This window comes from Ostrea edulis, chromosome 4 (assembly GCF_947568905.1).
Source record: "Ostrea edulis chromosome 4, xbOstEdul1.1, whole genome shotgun sequence".
Lineage (NCBI taxonomy): Eukaryota > Metazoa > Mollusca > Bivalvia > Ostreida > Ostreidae > Ostrea > Ostrea edulis.
Genome location: NC_079167.1, coordinates 29,584,944 through 29,606,410, shown reverse-complemented (window position 1 = coordinate 29,606,410; position 21,467 = coordinate 29,584,944). Strand labels below are relative to the sequence as shown.

Below are 21,467 nucleotides of genomic sequence, written 5' to 3'. Positions count from 1 at the left end.
GACAACTGGCGAGGAAACAGTTACTATTTTTAGGTTTGACGCGGCGCCAAAATCGAGAAGATTCAAACTCGGGTGGCGAACGTGTTACAATGCACTTTGAAAAATTACGCACTTTGAAAAAAAAAATTCAAAGTATGTTAAATTGGGACCAAGTCCATGCACTTTGAATTTTTTTTTTTGGGTGCAAAAAACAATTTTATGATGACGCCACTTCCGGATCTGATATTTAGAAGATTTGTGGATTTGGGGTAATTATAAGGGTTTGGCTCTGCGAGAGCCCTACCATGAATAGATTGTCCGTCCCTCCGACCATTCGTCTGATTTCATATGTCTTGAACCATATTCCTTCCCCTTAACCAAGTCTGGCCAAAGCTTTACCATAGATTGCCCATGGTTAGAGGGTGAACATTGACCATGCTCCAATGTCCTAGATCAAAGGTCACTGTAGATAAACTATCTGTGTAAGATCTTTGTCTGGAGCATATTTTATCTACCTTTGGCCTGGTCGTGCTTAAACTTCGCCCATAGAGTGCCCATGGGTGGAGGATGTGCAATGGCCATGAATCAATTTTCTACCATAAATCAAGTGTCAAAGGCAATCTAATTAAAATTAGATCCTATGATCCGCTCATCTACTATCGCTACACTAGGGTAGCGATAGTAGATGAGCGGATCATAGGATCTAATTTTTATTCGATTGGTGTCAAAGGCGAACTGAATAAAAACCTTGTCTGGAGCTTATCTCTCTCCCCTTGGCTTTAACAGGTTCAAACTTTACCCATAACCCTTTGCTGAGTACAGAATGGTCCTCTCGGAAAACAATATTATAAAACTACATTGCATGTATTTTGCTAAAAGCGGGATCCTTTGAGATGGTCACCATGAATGATTTACCGGTAAAAATCAAAGATTTGGTTTTCCCCTCCCCATTTTTGACAACGGTAGACCAATTTCTCTCAATTTGAGAAATAAATACAACACACTTTGTTTCACGCAAGCACGCACACGCACGCACACACACGCGCACACAAACACACACACACGCGCGCTAATGATATACACCTACAACTCACTTTGAAAAAGTTTTTCAAAGTGCGTTGACTTGATCCCAAATTTAACGCACTTTGAAAAATATTTTCAAAGTGTGTATTTTTTTTTCAAATTGCGTTGCCATACGGCATACTTCATGAAGCGCATTAGCGCTCTGGCGTGAAGCGTGGCAATTCATACCCTCATTTATTTTCAAAAATGAAGATTATTTCTTATATCCGAATCCTAGTTTTCGTTTCTGTCGGAAATCTCAGCAGTTAAAAGTGTGGTGCTACGAGTATATCTATCAGTATTGATACTGCAACGCAGGCATGGGGAATGGGTATCATTACAATTTGTAGAAACATCAAAGGCAAAAACATTGAAAATGTAAATATTTTGAGATAACGCCCACACCAATCGACAAGCCTATCCAACAACAGACACATGGTTATGTTCGGTGTTTACACGTCTGATGATGTCCTGAGACTGGAGGTTGTATGTAAATGAGAATATAGGCTACTGACCCTTAAAACAAAATTTTAGCAAAATACATGTATGTATTTGTTATTGGCACATTCCAAATGTAAATGTTGCGTCTAGTTTTACTTTCCGTAAAATCATATTTAAAAAGTTCGCCGAAATCAAACAATGAACCGCGATAGACCATTGGCTAATATTTTGCTGCTGAAAGGTGATTGAGATAGTTGAAAGTCAATATTTACATGAATATGCCTAGTGTGATGTCAATCATTGTACAGGGTGGTAGGATAGGCCACGCCGATATCTCATGTTGTATACCCGGGCGATAATTAATTTATAGCACATTATCATACATTCTACATATCTACAAAAAAGTAACTATAGACAAAATTACTTGTGAATCTTTATCTGAATTCTAACGAAATCCGTGTTCATGTTGTTCAAAATACGAAAATGTTGCAAATTAAGGAATTTTTTCCCCAGAATTATCATAGCACATTCCAAATATAGATTACGTGTGGTTATACATAAGACCTTTCACAGCGTGCTAGGTAAAGGTTGACTTAAACACCAATGGCAGCTTTTCGTTGAGTATATTTTAAAATTTTCCAAATCACGTTCTATGGTTATGTGTGTGTCTAAAAATAACTTTGTCCTTGCAGCTCTTTGTGCATTTATATTACAAATAAAAAATAAAATGAAAACTTCAGCGTTTTGCATGTTTATTGGTGAGCTATTTAAATCGTTTTCTGTCTCTATTATGATTGGATTAGGGTCTTTTTCTTTAACACATTGTACATGTCTAGAATTCTGTATCATGGAATCTCAATTCGAATGAATGAACAACCTACATGTACACCACGCCCTGTAACTGCTCCGGCAGTGATTTCACAGAATAGTTGTCATATCTAAAGTTTTTACGAGTCAAAGACGCATGAAATCCAAATTGCATATGTAAAATTGACCTTTGAAAATGTCGGTAGTATCCGAACGCGAATAATCTAATTCTACATACCCCGGATAAAGAACTGATCAAAGGAATCGATTTTCAAAGTGTATGCATAAACATGTAAATCAACATTTCTTTCTGCTGTTTGTACAAATAAAAAACAAGATTACTCGCTATTTGTTGTTAGTAAACACAAATATTATGCGACCATTCAAGAGTTATGATGTAATTTTGGTTTTCTTATTTGTACGACGATAACCGAATTCGACACTGAAATGCCATTCTTTCGAAACAAACACCAGCTGTTTTTCCGATCACGTTGATGGACGGGTAATCGTTCCCTCTTTCATTTCTTGAAAGTTTCAAATATTATTTCAGATAACAGAAAGTAAAAAAAAAAAGGGACTAAATATTGATTATCAATATAGCCTCTCCGAACGTCCACCTTATTCGTAGCGTATTTCTACTATTACCAGTTCCTGCTGAGGCTGAAATGTATAAAAACAATAGTTTTCACCACTTTTTGAAATATTTTCAATGGACACAGTTTAAAGTCGCAAATCTGACTGAATATTGAATACATGTAATTGGAAACTTTCTCAAACTTCCATTTAGCAGTCCTTCGGATGAGACCGCAAAAACCGAGGCCCCGTATCACAACAGGTGTGGCACGATAAAGATCCCTCCCTGCTCAAAGGCCATAAGCGCCGAGCATAGACCTAAATTTTGCAGCGCTTAATGGTGACGTCCCCTATGAGTGAAATAATCTCGAGAGGGACGTTAAACAATCAATCTATCCATTTAGCTGTGCTATGATTTCATAATTTTTGTATTTTTGTTGTTGAAAAAATAAAACCTTATTTAGTTTAGTGTTTGGAGTCGAGAATGCATGCAATCTGGGTTACAACAACAATAAAAAGGGGGAATTAACTTTTGATTCCCGTCAGGTCAAGTATGTAAACATAAAGCTGTTACATGTATCTTCTAACATTATGTAAGTATCCTGATTTGAAACCCACATCTAATTCCATTGGGATCCATAACACAAATCTAATGTCATGTGAAAGAAGTATATGTATGTTGTTTGGAAGCAATTCAAATTGCCAGGAGTAATTAATAATAGAACTAGTGGTGTAGTGTCATTGAATTTAAGAGTTGTGGTGGAATTTAAGCATAACCGATTTATCTCCCCTCTTAATGTTTCCTAATTCCGAGTTACCTCTTATCGACTAGAAAAACAAACAAATAACAAAATTAAACAAAACCAAAAACAAACAATTAACAAAATTAAACAAAACCAAAAAACAAACAAATAACAAAATTTAAACAAAACAAAAAACAAACAAATAACAAAAAATAAACAAAACCAAAAACAAAATTAAACAAAACAAAAAACAAACAAATAACAAAATTAAATAAAACCAAAAACAAACAAATAACAAAATTAAAAAAATCCCAAAACAAACAAATAACAAAAATTAAACAAATCCTTCCTCTTTTGCCGTAAACATAAACTGAACAAGAATTGAGAAATGACGGTGGGATATACTACTTCTAGGGAATCGTGATGCAAGACTAAATCAAATCTATGTACAGCACGAACTGTTCATGTATTCATACACTGTGTACCCTTAATTAGCTATATATATATATATATATATATATTATATATATATAAATACACACACACAAAGCACTAAAATGACCAACGACACGAACAACCAGATTGTCAAATTATCGGGACGACCCGTCCCTTCTTCAGAACAAACGAAAAGAATTACATAATGTGGCCAATATCAACAGAGAATAATAACAAAAACTGCATATAAATACATCTAGCACTACAACTACACTAATCTACAAACGTATTTACAACGCAGACTACATGTTTTTTGGTCTTAAGGCTTGTCAATCAATGTTAAAAGTGGAGCGAATTAGGACATGCTTTATTCGTCCAAAGAGAAAGATTGATTGAATATTGTTTAACGTCCCTCTCGAGAATATTTCACTCATATGGAGACGTCACCACTGCCGGTGAAGGGCTGCAAAATTTAAGCCTATGCTCGGCGCTTATGGCCATTGAGCAGGTAGGGATCTTTATCGTGCCACACCTACTGTGACACGGGACCTGGGTTTTTGCGGTCTCATCCGAAGTCCACCCCCATTTAGTCGCCTCTTACGACAAGCATGGGGTACTGAGGACTTATTCTAACCCGGATCCCCACGGGATTAGTAAGAAAGAAGAAAATTGTGAAATACTGGATGAAATATAGTTATAGTTGAAAATAATGAAGAATGGATTGTGAAAATTGAAAACAAAACTTTCCGAAGCTTGATTGAATTGATATAACGAAGAAACTTTAGATATTGCATTTGGAAGAATGCATGCGGTGTGTACGTGTAAATAAGGTTTTGTAATTGTTCTCAGAACTTTACATCAAGTGGATGAAGTGAAATAGACGTATTAAAAAAAATATTCAATGTATTACATGTAAGTATAGAATACTCTGTCAAAACACCAGTCTCGTCATATTTTATACTGGATTGATCTATATTGATATATATTACATGCATATATGTATGCGTGTGAATATAGGTGGAGGGTTTGGTAAATGTGCATGTATAGAACATGCTTCTATAAAATCATTTCATAGCAAAACTCGTAAACCTCATTACAATATTGTCACATCTTCAAATAACCCTGTTATCAATCGTATCTTTGTACTCGACCTTTGAATTTGGGAGAGGGTCTACATAGGCTACGTATGTTGCCCTATCTTATTGAGTATCTCAATAAAATATGTTTAAACCAATGTAAAGTTCACTATTCCCAGTTGTTTGTAGAATACGATAACGATAATAGGTGGTTCGAGTATGTGAGGAGAGCTGTTTCTGATGAAGTTCTGCAAAGAAAGACAACTCCGTAAGCATATAACAGAAGCGTTAGACGGTATAGGTTATCGGGCATTTAATATTTCGACTCTTGGTACTTGAATTTAGATAATTTGCTTTCGTGAATTATATTCCAAACGTTGTCATATTGCCATTGTGATTGCTGTGCAGTATAATTATTTCTTTTATGATATACATGTATATTTTCTATGTTAAATGAATAGAATGCTGAATCCAGTAGATATCCCATTGAAATATTATGTAGCTCTTCACAATTTTGGAACAGACGAGTCTCTACACCCACAAGACCTGCGGAATACACTCATGTACACTTTATTATGTTTTGCATCAAAATGTTTTCATATAAAATTGTATATCAAATCAAATTTGAATTAATTCAATTTGATTACGTCCAGGAATGCACAAACATGATGTTACCCAAAATGTCATTCTTGGCCATGTAACTATGAAACGTCTCTCTCTCTCTCTCTCTCTCTCTCTCTCTCTCTCTCTCTATATATATATAAGAACACTCCTGAGTTTGTTACAAGATACCGGGGCCTGACTAAAAAGTATTATCAGGTGGTGTCTTTATATGGCATTGACAGAATAGGAAAAGAATATCAAGACGCGGCTGGAAATCTGATTTATGTCAAAACATGTTAGTTAGGCCCTCCACCCTTTTCGATCCAGTTCGCCTCCCCAATATAAAATACTTGTCGACGCCCCTGGATAAGCATATATTTCATTTTCTGTTTACTACTACGTATATTTGTGCATTTTCATTTATATTTTTTGTTACTGGTAAACTATTTTACATACCTCATTTACCTAAAGCACTAAACTTTTTTTTTTTAAAAGCATTCTTTAAATCAAAACACGAGTAGACAGAAATCATCGGTGTCTGAGCGCGAAACTTTTGTACTGACTCAGGCAGAGGCGTCCATATGCAATACAGGACTTACTTTTATTGTACATTATTTGAAATCCCCGTATGTCAGGATACTTCTACATGACGTAACAATACTATAGCCACTGTGTTACACTCGTAGCGTCTCAATAGCGATCACGCTTCTCTGCTGATATTCAATTTAATGATAGATGATTAGAAACTTGTACAGTTTAGTTGCCACTTACAGCATATTGCGCAGTTTCCTGTGCATTAATGCACATCGAATTGCGCGAAGTTATTAATATATATAAACACCCACGAAAATTAAAAAAAAAAAATCAATAGACATACGCAACGTCTACAACTGTCTGCTGAGAAATACGTCATTAATTGCGACATAAAAATTTATTTCCAGCTGAAACAATGTACTCTAACTAGAAAATAGAAACATGAAATTGACATCCTTTGATCTATTTCAGACAGTTTTTTATCAGAGGTATTTCTGATGTAAATTAAAAGTCATTTAGTATTCATTTGACGCATCTTTGCTATCTTGAAATTCACGTCCACGCGCTATCAGGTGTCTAGGATACATGCAGACAATTTGTGTCCACATTATGTAGGCCTATAAACCTCTGGTTTGACACTGAATGCTTATCTAATTTTGGATGCACTTTCAATCAATTATGAATGCAGAGGAAATTCACACCGCACAAATATAGGTGTGGACAATTTACGTTTCAGAATGAAAAGGATTCATTATATCATGAGCCGCCAGTTCTGACTCAGGATCAACCGAGTGGGCGTTCTGTCCCATTGAACTCGCGTGGAATCATAACTCGGAAAAAGCTTGTTCCGTAATCATATATGAATTATCATCAGGCAACGTCACAAAATGAAGACCACCAATCATTGTTCTTTAGTTTGTTATTGGGTCCAAACCGCATGCGGAAGGTCGGGGTTCGAATCCCGGCAGCGACAGACCTAAGTCGTTAAAACAGGTAGTGACAGTTCCATCGCCAAACGCTTGGCATCAGGTGTGAATGTTACGGGCTCTCGGAGATGACCTTTTAAAAACGGATGCCCCGTGTCACAGTAGGTTTCGCACGCTAAAGAACCCTTCCTGCTCAATAAGACCGTAAACGCCGAGCAAAGGTCTAAATTTGAAGCCCTTCGCCGGTCTTGGTGACGTCTCCTTAAGAATGAAAAATTCTCGAGTGAGACATTAAACAAGATACAATCAATCGATCAACCAACAGCAGAAGAAATCTCAAAAGTTCATTACTTTTATTTTATACGATATTTTACCATGTATAAAGGATAAATGGATTAGACAACAAACATATCCTATAAAAGTCCTTACCACCAGCACATTACGTCCGCATTGCCCTTAGTGCAGGCAAATATCAGAGGAGTTCTTGAATGTAAATTCAAAATTTTATGTATGCATTTTTTACTCCTTAGATCAAAAGCCCAGTTTAATTAAGGTGGATGGAACGTCTAGTACATCATGCTGAAATTAAATACCTTTTTACAACATACTTCCTGAATGTTTTGAAGACAAGATTTTGTATGGAATACAAAGTTTAAAGGAGAAACGATAACTTTTGGAAAAGGGGCACACCATGGTGAAAATAACAAGCTGGTGTGCCCAGCGCATTGTATAGTGCCTCCACAGACTCGGCAAACAAATTCTTCACTACATGTATAATTCACCGCAATCTACTTGTTTAGAAGTTTTAAAATCAAATTTCCTGTGGTCTATCAATGATAATAAAACCCAACTTCTAACCCATTCTCTATCGTTACTTTTGAAATACAGGGGCCATTGGCTCTCTCTAAATTTGATTCCAAAATAGGAAATTCTTAATTCATCTAATAAAATGAATCATATAATTTCATGAATCAAAAATCATTGTTAAAGTTGATAATTAACAAAATTTTAACCAGAATAACCACCAACCAAAATTATGACAATAATAATAAAAGAATAAGATATTTCATAATTATCTTAGCGCAATCTCTCATCTCCGGAAATTTTATAATGATCTCAAATCAATATTTTATCTTCGGCAATTTAATATTTGATAGCCCTCGAAATTTTGATTCTATCACTTTTCTTTATATTTCTACACGGGATTTGGAGAGTCCTGGAGATTCCACAGGGTATAAAATGTCCTAAATATGATATCATACAAATTGATTCTCTTTAAAATTAACTGACAGCGAAATTTAATAAAAATTGATTTTATAGATCTCATGATAACTTGATCTTATACATGTAGTAATACACAGTTTATACAGCTGTAAATTCTTTTCACAAATCCTCCGTTCATTGCTTGCGTACTTTCTTTTTCTCTAACAGTAAAATCGGGAGAACCAACTTCTCCTGAGAAGGAAAATAACTCCGTAGGAATTACAGCCGGTGAGAAAATATTTAGGTTGTCGTTCGTGAATCGACGTGCTAAAACTGTTATCGATTTTTCTAACCTAGATATCTAATTTTAATCCTCGCACCCTACACGGAAGACTATCTACTATGCCAGTAATTTATGGTATAAAGGTCAAATCCAAGTCAACAAATCAGAAAAAGCGTCAAGACAAATCAGTTACAATGTATGAGTATTTTAAACGTACCACCGTTTGTACTCAGCTCTTTAATTTGAGGAACTTTTTAAGATAAAATGAAGTCCATTGTACCACACTAAATTCCTGTCAGGCCAAATCTCATTTCTGATAATGGGATTAAGGAATAAAATATGGTGCTAGCGTCCATTAGAATAAAAAAATAAATAAAGCTGCTTTTAAGAAATCTGTAAAGTGGTTTTTAGTTCATAAAGATAATTTACTCCATAATTATTTTCTTTTATATTATGAGACACAAATTACTTATTTGTAGCAACGTCTCGGTGTCAATTTTCTGCAGTAGTCGTCCTTATTATAATTCAGTATCTTCCATGATTTCTTTTAAATTCTTTTCAGATGTGTTCCAACAGTACATGTATTATCATTGGTACTGTAATGCGTTTATTTACGTGTAAATATTTTTATATAATACATGAGACTCATAACACACCACAAAGGACCTCAATGGAAATCAGCTTACGAGTTTTACGGTCATGGGTCATGTCACACTAATATTTACAATGAAATATTTGGAAATTCAACGGAAAGTGTCCGTTGAGTCTTCTGAAAGAATCAATTTCAACGAAAAGTGTCCGTTATGCCTATATACCGTAATTCTATCTAATAGTTACAATGGACACGATTCCAAGAAATTATGTTATTTTCTACTTAAGGAAGTTAGCTCCTGAGCCTTTGAGAACAACCGCGCAAGAAGCTTTAAGGAGGAAGAATCACATCTACTTAATGGCTGACTTCCTTTTTGGAACTTGTATCAGTAATACATGTATATTTCCTTTAAATCTAATCCCTAGCTGGTTAGCTCAGTAGGTTTACATGTCGACTGCTGATCTTGTAGTTCATGCGTTCGAATTCAGAGGGGTTTTATCACCCACCCCACCCCCAGATTACTCTAAAAAAATCTATTCCTCCCTAATTAAATTAGGTAAATTTGAAACTTTTCAATTTGAAAATATTGTACTCATCCTCCACTTTCCATCCATATCAGATTTCTCTGGTGTGTTATCCCCCCTTAACTACAAACATGTAGGTGCTATATCAATACTCGCTGTATTGATGTAAATATGTATTGTATGCACAATTGTTACTTAACCCTATTCGGTGGAATTTTATTATATTAATCTTTAGAAAAGGTTTGGCAAGGACTATATCTTGTGACAGAAGGATTTTTTTCAATAAAAATCCCTATAATCTGGCATGATTTGATCATTTGTATTTCATTTTCAATTTTGTAGTTTATAATATTTTAACTAATTCAAATGTTGTAAATTAAGGAATGTGCTTGATATATTTTCCCAAACAGAACACGGATTCTTAAAAAACATCTAATATAATAACTAGTGTATGAAAATTTAGTTGTTTAACCAATCTTTCAATTTTTTCAAATCTATAACTCATTTTGTTTTAAAATGTGTTGTTTTATGTTGTTCAATCTTAAATTTTGAGACAAGACATTGAATTTTACGTGTAATTTCGAAAACTGAAAATACTCCTAAATTTATTTTAAAATCTGAATTTCTATATGATGAATTTCTGTGTATTTGAAGTGCAGAAAGGTCATTTTATCAATTTTCAAACTATTACATTCTTAATGTTTTTCAAATCTATATTGTTAAAAGACTATCTATCTATCTATCTATCTATCTATCTATCTATCTATCTATCCGTTTGTCTGTCTGTCTGTTTGTCCGTCTGTCTGTCTCTCTATTTTTTTTCTATGTTAGATAAAAAAAAACTCGCTACATTTTTGATGATTTGTTTTAACTATATGCAGGGCGGGTCTTAGTCATTCAGTTGATCACCCACGATTCTGTCTCCCGTGGAATCGGGCGAGCGTTGTAACCTGGTAAAGTCATTCACCGTGGTCATGAATTAGATTAAAAACAATCTTTGCTGATTATCAATACCTGTAAAGATAAATAAAGTATGTTTATCACGTTTGAATGTTTTTGCAGATGATTAGTAATGTATTTCTGTAGTTTGATTAGTATGCGAAGTGTGAAGGTCTCAAGAAGGTTATGAGTGCTACAGATGTATCTCATCACATCGATATCTTGGTAGTGCAGATACACTATACGGGAAAAAAAACCAAAAAACCCAACTATATATATATATATATATATATATAAACACACATACATATAATGTATTTATGTGAGAAAGTGAGAATGACTATTGTAATATCCGTAAATGATACGACAATATACCTGTATAATAGATAAGTTTATTCAGCTCTAGTTATCTGAACTTTAGCACACAATACACTGGGAACCCATTTCATAGCGATTTTCTCCGAACTTTGGATATAGACGTGGTACCAGATACATCGATTTCTAAAAATAGAAAAAGGCAGGAGACTTTTACCGGTCAATTAGTCACTGTGTGATTCAGATAAGGGATGACTCAATGAATGGTTTGAAATGCATCAATTAAAGTACCATTTAAAAGTTTAAAAACTCACACAATACAAAAAAACTTGAAATGTAAATGAATGGACGCTTAAGGTATTGCAGGAAACCTGGTTATTTCCGGAATGAATGACACGGGTACGATTAGAATTAATCGTTACGCTTTTGCCTCACATAAAGCAGATTAATGTTGCCCTTTTGGATAATATCGACGTATTGAGAACTGCGTATGGAGACACCCTAATGACGAGGAATCACTCACGTATCTGAGTCACTTACAAGACCCGATCACGTGTTAATGGACAAAAACACTGGGATGAGACACCTTAGTATGATTGAAAGTCTAAAGTTAAAGAGTCGCACAGGGAGAAATGGTATAATTAAACGCATCATCATCACGAGAAAATAGCCATGCATGAATAAGTGTTGGCATTTCAAAGACCGGTAAGATTAAGATTGATGGGATACATAAATATAACTCGTACCAAAAATTATCAAACCGGAATAGTTAAACGTCATGCTGGTCACTCGCTTGGTCAAGTGGGTATCCTCTGGTTATTCTGGTAGTCAACGAGGGGTAAAATAAAATATGCATGTACATACCTTGTAAACGGTCGAGATCCCGAATCGGGTTCTCTTGACCATTTGCAATAAGAGGATTGGACGACGCTGTTCTCCTGGCATTCTGTGTTCAGAATGTGGATTTTTCAATGATGATAAGTTTTTCTTTAATTGTCTCCTCCTAAGTAAGGACACAGGGGTCCAACATATATTATTTCGATTTTCAAAGTAAATAATAAATGAAATTCTTCGATTGCTAAACCTGATTTTGTTTGTTTTCGGTATTTCCACCACAACAGCAAAATACATGCATATGGCGAATTAAACATACAGATCAGATTTACTGAAGTAGAAACATTAAAAAAATCTTCAGAAACATATCTAATGGCTTTGCCTTTGATATCTTTACTAATTGTACTGACAGCCATAGATTTCCTCATGAATGCGATGTTGTTGTTGCGAACAATGTGCGTATGAAACTTGATGAACAGAAACGACTGGGAATTCTGACAGAAATAAAATTAGAATGTAAAATAAATTTCTATTTTGAAAATACGTGAGGGACTGAACTGCAACTCTTCACGCCGGCGTACTTTTCATCATTTCTTGTGTGACATTTTGATTCTTATTAGCATTTATTCCATTCATGTTCATGTACCATTCAATGATTTACAGTATAGAGAAACCTACCTTAAAGATCATGAAATATCCGCTATAATCAACCCTGATTAAAAGATAAGTATGATGTTCCTAAATGTGATAGTTTGATATTTTCATAACGATGATCTTGATTTACAAATGCCATATCAGATAAAGTCCCGGAAACTTGGAAATTAACACCAGATAGTGCGTGTAGGTTTTAGCATTTACGTCAAATTCTTATTGTTCCGTCTCAGATCAATACGGATTTCTTTGATATCAGAATTTGTTTTCTGTTGAGACCAACACTCCGGTGCTGAGAACGCTTGCTCTCGACAGCCTGGCTTTGCAGTCACACAATATCGGAATTTTTCTGTTTGACCACTGAACTTGGAAATTATAATGAAGGATTGGCATAAAGTGCAATGAATTACTGCCGTATCAAACCTCCCACTCATCAAAGTGGGCTCAACAATAAGGGGGAAAAAACTCGATTTGTGGTAATACTTCGTACATTATTAACACGCCATGCATTGGAATGCAGAAACTTATTGTACTCTTTATTGTTCATGTTCTAAATTTCGTCTCTCAGTCAGTGATCCAATACCTCATTTCATAGGTGCTTCAGAAAATAATTCAAAATAGTGCAGTAAGTTTATTTCAGTCATTTGCCTGGTAAAACTCGGTTATTGCAATCCGCAGATACTCAATAAGTATAATTCTCCTCTAGCAATAAGTCTGAACATATTTGCAAATGAGATATATAGGTGTTATAACCAGTGCAATTTATTAACCGGTTTCGTCTCAAACCTCAAACTCGAGTGTCTGGTCTTTTTAGGGTTACCAATATGAAACAAAAAATATCATTATCAGAAACCGTCAAAGTTTAAATTAATACAATTGTTTAATATGGAAACATATTTAAAGATATGTGTAATCTGGGTAATTATATTTTTTATGGGACGAAGCTCAAAAATTCAAAAAATTGGTCAACAGGTCATGTGACTTACATTTAAACATACATGTACGTACACCTTACATATATGTTCTACTGGAAAACGGAACACTTCCATGTTTAATACACATTTTGTTTTATATCAATATTCTATTTTCACCCCACCCCCGGAATTCCCAGTCATTAAATAGACAATCTGATTAAAACCAGATCCTGAGATCCGCTCACTTAGATCGCTACAGAGATCCTAGTGGAGCGATTGTGAGCGTATCTCAGGATCTGGTTTTAATCAGATTGTTAAATAGACGTACTATATTTATCAAGATTCACACGCGCTTTGTTCACCGCTGCAATGCATTCATCGCATCATTACAATTACAAATGTAGTGAAGATATTATAAGACAAAAACATTAGAAATGTAAATACTAATGTTTATCAAGTACATGTTGTAAGATAATTCATGTTTATAAAACAATCAACAATTGTGGATACTGTTGTCTTCATTCAATATTTGCACTTTCACTTTTTGTTATTGTCACTTTTGCTTCTTGTTTAAATCGTTTATATTGAAAAAAAATGTTTCTTTCAGCCTACATGTATATTGTTATGGACAGTTTATAGAGACTGTTATAAGTGATTGTCGTTCTTTGTTTACTTAATCATATATATTTGTGATAGATGTCGCTTCATTCTTTGTTGCATATAGGGCTTACGGCGGGTGTGAACGGTCGACAGGGGATGCTTAATCTTTCTAGGCACCTGATCTCACCTCTGGTATATCCAGGGGTCCGTGTTTGTCCAACAATCTATTTTGTATTGCTTATAGGAGTTATGATATTGATCACTGTTCGTTATCTTCACATTTCCTGTATGTATGTAGACCATGATTTTCGTTATATTTATTTGTTAGCTGTTAACTCGCTTTGTTGTGAATAAGAACTAGGCCTATAAGTCCTAAATAAGAAAATACGAATTCGAGACTTAATACTAAGCCTATACCTATATATACAAGATTGTGCGTAAACGCCATTTCATTCCATTGATGTACGTTCAGTTTTCCTGGTAGACTTCCAGTTTTGTTTTTTTTTGGTGTTTTTTTTTTAGGATAAAGAATCAAATCGAGACAGCATTAGTATATTTCATATTATAAATTTATCCTCTGCTATTTTGCTTCATATTTATAACATTCATTCTGAAACTTTGTCTCTTGTCTTTATTCATATTGCCCTTCTGATTCTTGTTTGAATCGTTTATACTGATAGTCCGCTTTTTGTCTACATGTACATATTCATAAGTGTAAAGCTTCTTTTTATAACTATATTAATACATTCTCATTTCCATGCCGTAACTTTGCTCTGCTGTTTAACTTATGTCATCCAGTTAAAACTTTATTCTGTTCTTCAGTTCTACTTTCATTTTTGTCGAAATGTGGTAGCCAATTGATGAGAGAGGGATTCATTTAAGCGCACGTGCACTTGTTTTCCAATCTCAGTATTTCAAATGATATGTATACAACGAGGGCTTTATATGCCCGTGGTGCTATTTTTATCATAAACGTAAATGATCCTGAATCGGTATTATTTGGTCAATAAAACCTCTTCATTTATACACGAATGCATAAAATCTGATTTCCTTAAAAGTTCATTTACATTGATATTTCTGATATCTGACGTCACATTTCAGCTCGATCGAATCTGTGACGTAAAACCAAGTATGATTGGGGATTGTGCTTCATTTCACCCGGTATTGATTTCGCGGACTTGCGTTCCGCGAATGCTACAAATAGTTATTTGAGGGGATAAACCAAACATTTTTTTTTTAATTATGAGGGCTTCTTCAGAAGATCTTGTTTGCTCCATTGACGACTGGATAGAAGAATCATTTATTTATAATATGGAGAAGAGTAGCTGCAATAATGTAGCCCTATCCAATTTTTTTTGATTCTGACGTTTTCGGGATAGGGCTACAATTCCATAGGATCTCCGTAATGGTGCAAAATAATTTTATGAATAACCGATAATAAACTCTGTGTATTAGTCCCAAATGTTGTTTACACCAAAAGGAGTACCAACTTTGTGCTCGGGCATGTCTAATAAAGGTGTTTTTCATTAAATACAATGTACAGCATGCAAAATTCTTCGTCTGCTTCGCCATGCTTGTTATCGCGAGATCTCGTAGGTGGATCTAATGAAAAACCTAAGCATTGACAATCAGCGCGAAAATGTAGTTACTCGAGCCACTTCGACAAAGAAAGGAAAATCATATTGTTGCAGAAAGAATTTACACTCTGCTGTTCGGTTTTTAACTTGATATTAAATTCAAACCTTTTCAATACCGACGAAATAGCTTTCGCCTCCATACTTTTCCATTGATGTAAATACTACCTTATATGGCATATGCAAATGACTTGACAATCGGAAGTTGAAACTTCAGTACATCAAACATGGCGCACAAATATGAATCGAGAAATTGGAATTTATCGAAATTGTTGAAAACGGTAGAATAGAGCCTCACAAATCTTAAGTTGCAGGTTGTAAATTTATATATTGACTAAGAAACATAGAATATCATTTTATTTACGTAAAGAAAGTCAGGAAATGTTTAGAATGAGCGCAAATGTTGCGGGAGTGAATCACTCCCGCATTTGCACCAATACGGAGATCCTAAGGAGTTGTAGCCCTCTCCTAAAAAAAAAAAAAAAAAAAAAAATCAGAGAGGGCTACATTATTGCAGCTAGGAGAAGAGTAGCAATTTATTTCCCATAGACCCCAATACAAACTTTAGTCCTTTCACTAAACAACTATATTGATTTCGCCAATATTTGAAAGTTCATTCCGAGCGCTCATAAAAAACACAAAAGTATTTGATATGGTTTCTGTTGCTTTTAAAGGCCATATTTGAACTTTTATTCATATAAGGGTAGATAAAGCGATCTGCAGTTAATACGCAGGCTTCAAGGTAGGAGCTCTTCTGTATAGGAGGTACCTTTCTCTCTCTGATGATGATCAATGGCGATATTGCAGTGTATATGCTGGACCGGATATAATATTATACTGTGCATGTCTACAGCTCTGATTTTCACATCGCGGATTTAAACAAAGCAATGACCAAAATATACATTGATTGTATCTTGTTTAACGTCTCACTCGAGAGTTTTTCACTCATGGAGATGTCACCAAGACCAGTGAAGGTCTTCAAATTTAGGCCTATACTCGGCGCTTATGGCCATTGAGCAGTGAGGCTTCTTTAGCGTGCCACACCTACTGTGACACGCCGTTTTTAAGGTCATCTCCGAGGATCCGTGACATTCACATCTGATGCCGGGCATTTGGCGATGGAACTGTCACTACCTGTTTTAACGACTTAAGTCTGTCTCGGCCGGGATTCGAACCCCGGCCTTCCGCATGGAGGGCGAACGCTCTGACCTGTAGACCACCGCGACGGTCCAAAATATACATTCCTATATATTATATGATATAGATATTTCTAGCTGTAGTAGTCCCATGGGGATCCAGGTTAGAATAGGTCCTCAGTACCCCTTGCTTTGTCCAAAGAGACGACTAAATGGGGCGGTCCTTCGGATGAGACCGCAAAAACCGAGGTCCCGTGTCACAGCAGATGTGTCACGATAAAGATCCCTCCCTGCTCAAAGGCCGTAAGCGCTGAGCATAGGCCTTAATTTTGCAGCCCTTCACCGGCAATGGTGACGTCTCCATATGAGTGAAAGATTCTCGAGAGGGACGTTGAACAATATTCAATCAATCAATCAATCTAGCTGTAGTCTATTCAAACCATGATGATTTGCTCCTATATTTTATACACTGTCATTAAGGAGAGTACGTGTTGTCAAAACTTGTAAATTCATATAATATTTATTTGATAACGAATAAAAATGAAACATAATGATTATAGTAATCAAGATTTATATATGTGTATTCATATCTCTTTTCAAAAGTTTCTATTAATAAGTTTTCTGCATGTTATAGATAGGGTATACATTCTAAAGAAACAATAAGAAACAAGAGGTACATGGGCCACATCGCTCACCTAGTCACGTTGGCTCATATTTAAAGATTTTTCCTATTTATTTGTATGTAAAACTTTGATCTCCTAAAGTCGCCTCATCTTACCCCCGGGGGCCATGATTTTGACAAACTTGAATCTGCACGGTGTCAGGAAGCTTTCATATAAATTTGCACTTTCCTGGCCCAGTAGTTTTTTAAAGAAGATTTTCCCTATATATTTGTATGTAAAATTTTGATCCTCTATTGTGGCCCCATCCTACCCCCAGGGACCATTTTGTTTTAACAAACTTGAATTTGCACTGTGTCAGAAAGCCTTTATGGATATTTCCACTTTCCTGGCCCAGTAGTTTTTGAGGAGATTTTTAATGATTTTTCCTATATATTTGTATGTAAAACTTGATCCCCTATTGTGGCCCCATCCTACCGCCAGGGTAAATGATTTTTACAACCTTGAATCTGCACTATGTCAGGAAGCTTTCGTGCAAATGTAAACTTCTTTGGCCCAAAGGGTTCTTAAGGAGAAAATTTTAAAAGCGTTTTTTTCTATTTATTAGTTATGTAAAACTTTGATCCCGTATTGAGGCCCCATCCTAGCCCCAGGGGTAATGAATTTAACAAAATTGAATCTGCACTATGTCAGAAAGCTAACATGCAAATCTCAGCTTTTCTGGCTCAGTCGTTCTTGAGAAGGGTTTTCAAGATTTTCCCTATTATATTTGTATGTAAAACTTTGATCCCCTATAGTCGCCTCATCGTACCTCCGGGGCCATGATTTTAACAAATTTGAATCTACACTATATCAGGAAGCTTTCATATACATTTCCACTTTCCTGGCCTAGTAGTTTTTTAGAAGAAGATTATTAAAGATTTTCCCTATATATTTGAATGTAAAATTTTGATCCCCTATTGTGACCCCATCCTACCCCCAGGGGCCATGCTTTGTACAAACCTGAATCTGCTCTATGTCAGGAAACTTTCATGTAAATATCAGCTTTTCTAGCTCAGTGGTTCTTGAGAAGATTTTGTCTATATATATGTATGTAAAACTTTGATCCCCTATTGTGATCCCATCCAACCCCCAGGGGCCATGATTTTAACAAACTTGAATCTGCACTATGTGAGGAAGCTTTCATTTAAATTTCAACTCTTCTGGCCCAGTGTTCCTTACGACGAAATTTTTTTAATGACCCAACCTTATTTTTGCATTTTGGTGATTATCTTCTCTTTGAATCTGGCATGGCTCTTCATTTGAACAAACTTGAAAGCCATTCACCCAAGGATGCTTTTTGCCAGGTTTGGTTGAAATTGGCTCAGTAGTTCTGTAGAAGAAGTCGAAAATGTAAAAAGTTTATAGACAGACAGACGACGGAGAACAGGCGATCAGAAAAGGTCATTTGAGGTTTCAGCTCAGGTGAGCTAGAAAAAATTCTGATTTCCCCATGCGCACTTTCTAATACCACCACAAATAGATCGGCCGTAGGATAATGAAATGCTACTTCTATTTAAAGATGTAAATATTAGAAATATAAAATACCATCAAAAGAAATATTTCCTAAAACGAAAACATAAAAACAATGTTGTATTTGCTGCTAACAACCTAGACATGATATATATGAGCAATGAAATAACGTGATATAATAAACAATTCAAGTGTTTATCGACTCCCTGAATACTTCTCATTTACTTGTTTTGTGTTTCATTTGAATTTGGGTGATGAAAACGTCATATGAGAAACTTACAATGTACATGTATATACACTGTACACTTCTGCAGTGATGAGCATTTGTCCCACCCCGCATAATTTTTTTTTTCGCGCCTAAGTATGTACGAGAGATCCCCAAAAGGGAAATAACTCGTACACATCTCGAAACTTGCGTATTGCACCCTTCATTTCAAATATATCCCTACTATAGTAATTTTCTCAGCCGTTTTTTGTTCTTTTTGGATTTTATGCAATAATTTCTCATCCGGACAATTCATGCAAACTTTTGTAATATTTCCTTCAATTCCAAATAATTTCACCCATCAATTTGACCAATCACGCAACAGCTAAGAATTTGTTCAATCTTGGAGTTAACAACTTCCGGGTTACACATCGGAGGGTTTGGTATTCTCATTACTATAATTGTTGACTAGTTGTGGTGATAATTATAACAATGAATCATTTGCAGGTACATCGTCACGAGATATTTGTTTCTCTAAATGCCATTAAAAGAAATTAATTCCGGCATTTCAATTTTTCTTGTTTATTTATTGCGTTAATCACTGCAACAATCCTATTTTCAACGCTGACACTTAAAATTCCCAAGATACTAAGTAGTTCATAACTACTTAGAAACATGAACTTATTAATAAAGCGTCACGAAGGGTTTCTTGTAAATTTCATTTTCATTTTATTCACTCACATCATAGAAATGACGTACATGTAAGAGGTACCAAAAGCCCAAATTATAAACAAAAATACACGGCAACTTGCCCCAACAACATCCGTCTGCCCCAAGCGATGTCCAGTCCGGTTTGACCCAGCGTTGACTTGTGTGTTTCTATATATAGTCTGTATACTACTATATACAGCCTAGTAACTATATTACGATTGTTAACAGCAGTGCCTGTTCATCTCAAGCACGGTCGGTGGTGTAAATAAAGGTGAGGCTTTCTAACGGGTATTTGTCAGATAATAGACCGGGGATGGTCCTCGTTAATACACTAATCCGTCATGATCTTGTCAATACTTCCGAGTTCAAAGGCTGCTGGCTAAACTTCTGTGACGTCACAAACAGGTACCCTCGTCAGTTAAGAAATATTGATTATTTTGGATTTGGACATCGACATTTTGTAAGATTATGTGAAACACTTTCATTCAGATTTGTCCACAGAATAAACAGAAGAGTGTTATTTTCTATACATATAACTGCCATACACAAGCTGCTCGCTGTGATTAGTCTGCCCAATATACATACACAAAAATTTTGTTGTTGGTATACAGGAATGTCGTTTTAAATATGCTTTTCCCTACTAATGGATTTTTTTTTCAATGGGAATATTATTCGCGTTTTAGGGTTTAAATTATCATCCGAAGGACCGCCCCATTTAGTCGCCTCTTACGACAAGTAAGGGGTACTGCGGACCCATTCTAACCCAGGTCCCCACGGGATCTAAGACACTTCATTGTCATTCAAGAAATAAATTTCATTTCTGAAAAGTACATGAGGGTAGCACTTCATGGAAAGTATATACTGGCGTGTAGCATTGCAGATCATACCCCTTGTGTTTTTCAAAGATTAAAATTATTTTTTATATTTACGTTGTTCTTTCATTTCTGTCGGAATTTCTAGTTATCAAATTAGTCGTACTATATTTACCAAGAACCACACGCACATTGTTCACATTCATAACCAAATGATTACCATTTCAGTTGTTATAGATATCGAAGACAAAGACATTGGAAAATATTAAATTGCGTCATTAATCCCATATTGACTTTGCAGCATTTGAAAGATGTATAGCAAAGTAAAATACATATAGAGACCCGTGAGAATTTAAAACAGTGTACCTATCAATACGCAATATTTTTATTTCCTAGCTTTGATCTAGAACGTGATCGGTATATTGTTTTAGATTTAGAACATCATCGGTCTGTGGCTGTATTAGATTTAGAACATTATCAGTATATTGGTTTAACCGGTACATTGTCTTACATTGAGAACATTACCGGTATAATGTCTTACAATTAGAACATTACCGGTATAATGTCTTATTATTATAACATTACCGGTATAATGTCTGATAATTAGAACATTACCGGTATATTGTCTTACAATTAGAATATTACCGGTATAATGTCTGATAATTAGAACATTACCGATATGTCTGATGATTAGAACATTACCGGTATAATGTCTGATAATTAGAACATTACCAGTATATTCTCTGATAATTAGAACATTACCGGTATGTCTTATAATTAGAACATTACCGGTATAATGTCTT

The 21,467-nt window shown here is 35.2% G+C and overlaps 1 long non-coding RNA gene across 1 annotated transcript; it reads right to left on the bottom strand.

The window, feature by feature from the left end:
* Positions 1 to 15,549: 15,549 nt before the first annotated feature.
* LOC130053724 (uncharacterized) lies at positions 15,550 to 20,433 on the bottom strand. The gene is made up of 2 exons (XR_008802076.1): positions 18,671 to 20,433; positions 15,550 to 16,136 (listed from the first exon to the last, which is right to left on the bottom strand). It is a non-coding gene; the product is annotated as an uncharacterized LOC130053724 (long non-coding RNA).
* Positions 20,434 to 21,467: the final 1,034 nt, after the last annotated feature.